We start from the raw sequence: 8,436 nt of genomic DNA, 5'->3' as shown, positions 1-8,436 counted from the left end.
CGAATGTCAACAATGTAGCGATTGAGAGTGTGGGCGTTCCGGGGAGAGCGCGAGCCGTGCGGCGCGGAGCAAACAGCGCCGAGCCGCCGCCGCCTCATCAGCAGCAGCAGCGACCGTGCACACCCGGGCTGCGGTCGCAGCAGCGCTAACGTGAGCGCCCGCCGCCGCCCTCGCCACCCCGCTTGCCTACTCCCGCTGCCGCCCGGCTCTCGCTTTCCCTCCGGCCTCTCTTCGACCCTTCCCCTCCCCCTACCCGGCACACTCGGGGGGCTGGGAACCAGCTGCCATGTGATGCGCGTCCTCTCGGCGAGCTTTTGGTGACCCCCGAACCGCCCACCGCGCCGGCTCCCTGGAGGGGGCTGCAGGCTGGGAAGACGTTGGGAAGAGGAGGCGGAAAAGGACGCAAAGTTCTCTGGCGAGGTGAGTCTCTGGCCCCGGGTCCCGGGCCCTGGCGCGGGGCGGGGCGGCGGGGCAAGTTTGCCGAGGGCGCGGGTGCGCGGGGCAGGCGGGGAGGCGTGGGGAAAGCGGCGCGGGGAGGGAGCCCCGGCGGCCCGGCGCGCAGCCTTCCGTCGAGCGCCCGGCCCGCTTTTATGGCATTTTCTAGGAACGGGAAAGGGGTGGGATCCAAGCCGGCGGACGCGCCGCGGCGAATGTGCGCTCTCTCGCCAGGCTGTTTACAGCAGGCGAGGCGGCATTGTATTTTGCTCGCGTCGACGGGTGTTTTGGAACAGCAGGGGGAGGAGGAGCAGAGGGTAATAAGTCAGGCGTGGGGAGGGCGGGCTGGAGGGAGGCGCGCGTCCGCGCGAGCCGGAGCAGCTGTCAGACCCACGGCCCTGTTCCCCGGCCCCCAGCCCGCGATCCTAGCGCCAGGCCCGGCGGCCTCCTCCTTGCCCGCGGCGTCCGCGCCTGGGGCCGCTCCGCCTTCGCGCTCAGCTGTCAGTCGCGGCTAGGTAGCTAGGACCTCCGCGACTGGAGCGTCATCAAAGCCCAAGTTTAGGGGTCCCGAGAAGAGGCAAGCTGGGGGCCTCGCAGCGTTAACCGCAGGATGGCATTTCTACCGGCGAATGACCGCGTTATCGGAATGCGTCCCCGGGAGATCGAAGCGCGGCGCTCGTGCCTTCAGACTGGGAAACCTTGCACTTCCACCTCCCAAGATTCTCCATGAAATCAAAGTGCAACACACACATCCTCTTCTTCCCCCCCACACTTCAGTCTCCAAGCTCCACCTAGGAGAGGAGTTTATCCCGGAGACGCATCTCCACCTCCCCACGCCAAGGCTCCCTGTGATCGCTCCGTACTCCTCTCACGGGTGTGTGCTCGGTTGCCCAGTGCCTTTGGAGAGGGCGGCGGGCGGCGCTCATGGACTACCCCAGCTGCCCGCGAGAGGGGACTCGAGTGAGCATCTCGTCCACCTCGGTCTGGCGGAGGATTTGCAGGAACTCGAACCGTGGGAGGAAGCGGGCAGGGCCGAGTGTATGCATGTGAAAGGGGCCGCGTACCCTTGGCTTCGGGGGTTGTGGACGTGCTGGGTATCCCCAGCACCTTCTCGCGTGTGGCCGGGTTCGACAACTTGGGGGAAGTTCCGGTGTAGGCGCTGTCCGGATGGTTTTGTCTGTGGCCTGAGAAGGCGCGCCTCGCAGCTCTCGCGCGGGGTCATCGCGGTCGCTGCGACCGGTGGCCCCCAAGAAAGGGGAGGGACGAGGGCGCCCCACCCCTCCTGAGCCGCAGACTCCCGGCAGGCCCGCGGGTAGCGAGACACGGCGTTCCAAGGTTTTCACCTTCACTGTCTAGTGCTGCAGTCGCACTCCGTGTGTAAATTTCATCTGTTGAGCGTATTTAACTAAAAAGGGTAATTACTTTAGATAAAAATCCTTTTCTGCCTAGTGGGAGCCTTGGCGGAGATGATGCCTAATGAGATATTTTGCTTTTGTCTGTTTAGAGTAAAATTAGAGATGTTAACTCTGATAACGGTTTTCTCAGATCATTAAAATGTAACATGTAGGAAAGGCATGTCGAGCCGCGAAACTCTGGCTGACATGAAAGAAGCTGAGCGTGAAAGGCTGCCACTCTTTCCGAGGAGAGGGCTATTTTGGTAAGGCAGCGGGCGTCTTGCTTAAAATGTGAGATTGCCCCACCCTGGTTCTCTGGCAGCTCCTGAGTAAATGGCATTTTTCATTCTTGCAGGTAGTAATAAACGTGAGTCAAAATGACATCTTGTTAGAATTAGTCTTTAGTCTGTAAGAGAGATTGCTAAATTACAGTGTTGCGCTCAAACTGCTCCAGTGAAAGGTCTGTCAGCATTTCCATTATAAATTCAGTTTTTCAGGAGTTTATAATTTCACCACAAAACTTGTGGTGGCTGAAGTGTTTCTCCCTTCCAGAGTTCTGGTTTGGAGAAAACATTGATTGCCCAATTCTGCCTTATTTTGCTTTTCCTGAAACTTGGAATGTCATTCAAAGGGGAGGGGGTTCCCCAAAATGGAACACAGGACCATGGGATGAAGTACTTTTGTTAGAACACACTTCATATATGCAGAGCAATATTTTCATTTTGGATTTTGGAAGGCTTTAGCTTTGACATTTGGTAATCTTAAGTGTGTTGAGTTAATTCCTCTGGTATCTGTCAATTCTGCAGGTGGATCGAAATGTCAGTTCCTATTGTCTATGCCAGGGTTACATGGAAAAACATTCTCTTCATACATGTGTATGTATGAACTCTCAGCTAAATTATGAGTACCTTTGTTACTTTTCTGTTTCTTGTAGGTGGCATGTGAGGATCTGCCAGAGAAGCAGGGGTAAAGCAGAAAGGCAGGGAGGGAATCAGAACAACCCTCTCCTCTCTCCACCCCAATTCCCTTTTCAGTATCACTAATGCCTGGGAGGAAACCATTTATTCTCTTTCTATTGAATCATGCCTTTGACTCTGTGTCTTCAGGCAAGTCCCTTCCAGTGGCTCAACCTCTGGCTGCTGATCGAGGGGCTTAATTATTTGCAAACTGCCTTGAAATCCCTGGATGAAAGGCACTGCATAAGTGCAAAGTATTGTTATTCAGATATGGGATTTAATGATCCATTACAGTTCATCAGGAAATGCACTTTGCTGTGATGGTAGGAAACGTTTCCACCTGATAGAGGGTAATAATAACTGCTTAAAAGTAGGTTCAGATTACAGATGAGACAATTAACTCTAGCCATGTGCTCTTCAATTTGTTGCAATTCATTTTGTGATCAAAGTGAGTCACAGAGAGCCAGATGGTCAGGTTCATGTTCAAATCTCTCCTAGGCCAGCCCTTCACTTCTGGGCCCTCTGTCTGCACGCCGTCGGGACTTATTCATTAGCGCTTGTGAGCTGTTCTGCAGAATGTATGATCGGGGGCTCCTGTGATGCCAACAAAAGGGCTCAGGCCAATCTATATTGTTGGGAGCAGTTTAATTTTACTTGGATTAACTCGCGCTTAGTGTCTCTGGTATGGATCCAGCCTTAACAAGGGAGGAGAGGGATCCTGGAAGCTCTGTAGCTCAGCTGTGTGGCGCTTTCACTCCCCTACCTTTTGTACCTTTGATTTCAGGGGGTTGGGGTATCTGGGTAATTGTAAATACTGGCTTCGTTGCTGAATGAATGACGGAACACTCAGAGAAATAAAGACCCTTCCTGTTTTGCTAAGGGGGTGTGGTGTCTACACCCGGCTGTGTGGACCTGTGCTTGTTCTGTTGTACCCTCCTCCCCTGCTCAGACGGGTCTCACACTTGGTTGAATCTTCTGTTGTTAATCTTCTTGAAATCCTTAATAATTCTTGAATTCAGAGCCCTTCATTTTCATCTTTCACTCTCCTGGTGAGGACGGGGGCACAGCACAGAGGGGCGGGCATCCACTATTTTGTCTCAGCTTCTTGTCCTCGACTGTTGCCAGGTAGGAATGGGAGGGAGTCCAGGCTTTGTGTTACCATGCCATCTGATATACCCAAGAGAAGCTGTTTATCTGATAGACTTCTACGTGGAATCCCTAATTTTTAAAGATTAGCTCAAAATTTTTGAAATGTTGGATGAGAATATACGCTATTGCTAGAGCTGGCCGGCAGGCAGCCTGTCTTCTACCGCTGAACCGGCTTAAACATCTTATTGTTTGATATTTCTGTATCTGGCTGTTTTCTAAGAGCCTGGCACACAGGAGATGATTTATGAGTCTCCACCAAATAAATGGTTATAGCTATCCAAAAAGTTGCTAGATGTAAGAAAAATAAAACTTGATATTCACACTGAGTCCCACTCAGAGATTGGTAACTTTCCTTTTGAGAGAGATGCAACCTTAAAGGCCAAAGACTAAATACCATGGGCACCATGTAATCCTCTGCAGGTAAATAATCCATCGCTTTTGAGTAACCTGTTCACTACATACATGAGAATTTGACATTTGAAAACACCCACTAAAATAATAGCTGTGATTTATCGAATGCTCCTGATGTGCCAGAAACCATATTGACTACTTGACCTGTTCGTATCTCATTGACTCCTCAAAGCAACCCTGTGAAGTAGGCATCACGCCCATTCTACAGAAGAGGAATTTTCTCACTTTATGTGGCAAAAAATTTCATCTGAATGCAGTGTGTGTTTTCTTGACTGCCTAAAGGTTATTCCCCATCCTGTATACACAGTCCAGCCCTGAGTCAGTGACTTGGTGTGAGGTGGGGACCATAGTAAACAGAGGATATGGCTCCTGCTCTCCCGTACCAGCAACAGAGAACAATATTAGATGCAACATCTTTGTTAAATCCTGTGTTTATACAGCCAGCACTGCATCTGCCTCCTGGTTCCTCCCTTTTCTTTCCTGGATGGTAGGGAAGCTCCAGTGACATAGGACCCTACCAGAGGCACTTGAGGATCTGAAGCCAGGGCTGGTTGTAACAATTTGCATTTTGGGGGAAAAAGAAGATGAACTTCTTGCTCCTCTGGAGCCATGTAGGCAAAGCAGCAACACATCCTTGGGAACAACAGAAAACCACTCTTGTTTTATCAGTGACAGTGTATGACCTAGTCCTAGCCCATCTTTAAATTTTGTGGAAATATTTACAAATTGTTTGAGTCCAAACTGAAACCTGTTGTGAACTAAACATTTTATAAATTCAGATAGACTGTCCACAATATTCTTTCTTTTTCGGTGGTGGGGGGGAGCTGTCTAGGATATTTCATAGGAAAGTAGTTGTCTTTGCTAATTCAACATCTTTTCTTTTACTTTTCTCCCTTTTCTTTTTCCTTTCTTGTTCATTTCAGATGTCAGTCTACCTAAAACTGAAACCTGATTTTACCATCAGCTGCTGCTCAGCTTCCCTAATGCTGGAAGTATCCTCAGAGTCTCTTCTCTGTCCTTTTCAAGGACCATTTCTTTTCTAAAGAATATGGAAATTGAACCTTGTCTTACTAGTGGCACTACTTCACAAATAGGCAGGAATTTTGCCTTTGTTTTTCCTTGAGCTATTTTTTTCCAAAATAATAAATCTGCCCAATCTGAAAGCACTTCACGTATTCCTTTATTCTAGTCATTGGAATTACAGCCAAAATGTCTCTCAGTCTTCCCCAGTGACTGCGTAATCATCATTTCTCCAGCATATTCCCCTGGTTAACTTCTCTTTTGTTCCTCAGCCTGATAATAAATTGTCCTTTGGTTCTGAGATGTGTCATTTTCCTCCCTGACCTTTTTGTGTGTCTCCTGCGGGCTGTAGGACACACTGAGGATACCCCTGAGAACTGGTGCTCGGTCGCTGAGCTCCCTCCTGTCTTTGTGTCAGCTTTCATCTTCTCCTTCCCCAACCATTTAAATCTCCACTGTCCAGTGCTCCCAGGCTTCTTGTAACTGTTTTCATTTGTTCCTGAGCCTACAGCTAAAAGAAATCTTTCTGAGTTTTCAGGGCCTCCATCAATTCTCGTCTTGCATACCCTTCTCTTCTCTCTCCCCCGTCAATTTCTGCAGATGCTTCCAGAGTTTCCTCGGGACTTTCCGTGAGTCTCACTCAGAAGGCTTAGACTTTCACTGTGGAGTTTAAAGTTGAGAGAGCCCAGAGTGGTTATTCCCATTCTGTAAGTGTGAAAACAAGGGGAAGGTGCGTGCTCAGCAAGTTTGCTCAGCGTCCCGGGATCCACACGTTAGGGACAGTTTTTATTTTCTTCCCATTCTGTATTTTCCTAGGCAACAAAACCACATGAGTGTCACAAAATGGGACAAGCGTTCGGTGCCATTCTTTAGAGATAGATGCCTCATTCATTCCATGAATAAACGTATACTGAGTATCTCTTATGTGGCAGGCATTGTGTTAGGTGAGCACCGTGCTCAGGAGCAAAGACGGCCCTGGCCCCTGCCCTGTGAAGAACGACATCAAATAGGAGAGATGACAGGGCGCCTGGGTGGCTCAGACAGTTAAGCATCCAACTCTTGATTTCAGCTCAGGTCCCAAAGGGAAGACAGATCTTGCTTGAGATTCTCTCCCTCTCCTCTTGCCCCTCCCCCTGCTTCTGTATGCACACGCATTCTCTCTCTCTCTCTCTCAAATAAATCTTAAGAAAAAAAAAGGTAAGAAAAATACATTAATTAGGTGGTGAGAGATCACCTCTACATGTTCTGTGAAGGAAAGGTATTCCATGCAACAGAGGGCACAATGGTGGGATTTCACCAGGTTGGGAAGTTGGGGTAGCCCTCCCGGAGAAATTATGGAGTGAGGTACCATCAGGGTCCATCTGAAATTTGGGGCTTGCCTTTGCCTCATAGCTTCCTAATCCTATTAATTCACTACTGTCTTTGGTCCTTTGGAGTATTGTATAAACCATGATATAGCCCTTGGGGCCATTTTGGCAATAATGGTTCCTATATAGAGAGTCCAGAATTGATTTATTTACCTATATCTTTACAACCTGATAAAAACAGAATTGTTAATTGCCAAGACGATGGTTCATTCTCCTCCTTGGAAAGAAATTCACAGTAGCATTTTTATTCTGAACCTATTTAGGGTCATTTTGACATTTAAATGGTTGGAAGTTACACAGACATTCCTCCAAGTTGGTAGGTATGTGTATGACGTAGGCAAGGATCTTTAGTGAAAATGTGAGCCCAGCTTCTGTATGAGACCCCTGCTCAGCTCAGAGCAGGAAGGTTTCCAGCCTCTGAAGACCAAGAAGGATTATTTAGACTATTCTTAGTATAATTCAGGAGTTTTGACAGTATCTATCAATTTATTTTAAGGCATTTTTTTAAAAAATTGATTTATTTATTTTAGAGAGAAAGAGAATGAGCAGGGGGAGGGGCAGAGGAAGAGAGAGAATACACAGGCAGATTCCCAGGCAAGCCCAGAGCCCGACTAAAACAAAGTGTTGGTGACTACTGAGCCACCCAGATGCCCCGACAGTATCTATTTAAAACAGACTACTGTATTGTATGCTAACACTCTTTTTCTTTGATGTTAACTAACCTATGTTGGGAGCTTCCTATGTGTGTTATTCATATTAACTCATTTAATCCTTATAACAAACCCAGAGCTAGGTGTGATCGTTAGAAGCTGAGACACAGATGCCACCCAGCTAATGAGGGGTAGAGCTGGGATTGGAAAGTAGGTGTCTGATGCTAGGGCCTGTTCTCTTAACCACCATGCTATTCTGTCCCCCTGCCCCTCTCCCCCTGCTTTTTCCTTTTTGCTCCCTTGCAGTTTTCAGAAGTGGAAATATAGGCCAACTTACTCTGCAATATTGGATTACTTTGTTGACATCTGTCTGAAAGATAAAATTGAAAAATAATGTGTCAGTGAACTTGAATGAATATGCTTTTTGTCTTCCATATGATTCACTTTCTAATAATTTCATTCCTCAGGTCTAATTGTCCATTTGGGGATCAGAGAACAGAAGTGGTGACATAAGGACCAAAGAAGAACTAGACAAAGAACATGAATCCCATGATTCTTTTCCCAGGATTTTCTTGTAGTTCAAGCCTCTGCCTTTTGTTAAGTGAAGACTTTGTTTTTAACTTTTCTTTTCTTTTGATGAGGTAGGAAAGGTAAAAGACTTATACTAGATAGATTATTCTACTGAGGTGGAAGAATTTCACCCAGAACCAATTCCATTAGAGCTCCTAATTAGAAATATTAGCTACTAGTAACAGATAAAAGCAGGTAACCTTTGCTCTCATTCTAGTCAATTTCAGGAAGAGATTATCTTGCCAGATTAGCATGTTGCAACTCTCAACTGGGGATTTGAATGGTTTTAAAGGATTCAGCCTGGCAGTTGGTTTGGCAGTGACCCTGATTACCTCAGGTCTGTAGGGTCACTGTTGAGAATGCTGACTCAGCTCTGCCCTGGGACGGACATCCACATTGTCTTCCTTAGTCAAGAGGCATTGCTCTTGGGGCGCCTGGGTGGTTCAGTGGGTTAAAGCCTCTGCTTTCATTCAGCTCAGGTCAT

The 8,436-nt window shown here is 47.8% G+C and overlaps 1 protein-coding gene across 4 annotated transcripts in view; it reads left to right on the top strand.

Moving 5' to 3' along the window:
* Positions 1-17: 17 nt before the first annotated feature.
* The window catches only part of BACH2 (BTB domain and CNC homolog 2), a 357,131-nt gene continuing 348,712 nt past the window's right edge, over positions 18-8,436 (top strand). For 2 of the 4 annotated variants that reach the window (XM_059401068.1, XM_059401070.1), the window contains exon 1: positions 18-420. The gene's annotated coding sequence lies outside the window, so the exon portion shown is untranslated. The remainder of the gene's footprint in view (positions 421-8,436) is intronic. The other 2 variants (XR_009404500.1, XR_009404499.1) reach the window with 2 other exon arrangements.

The sequence above is a fragment of the Mustela nigripes genome, chromosome 5 (genome assembly GCF_022355385.1).
Source record: "Mustela nigripes isolate SB6536 chromosome 5, MUSNIG.SB6536, whole genome shotgun sequence".
Taxonomy (NCBI): Eukaryota; Metazoa; Chordata; class Mammalia; order Carnivora; family Mustelidae; genus Mustela; species Mustela nigripes.
The sequence above is the reverse complement of the archived record's forward strand: the minus strand, read 5'-3'. Positions and strand labels throughout refer to the sequence as shown.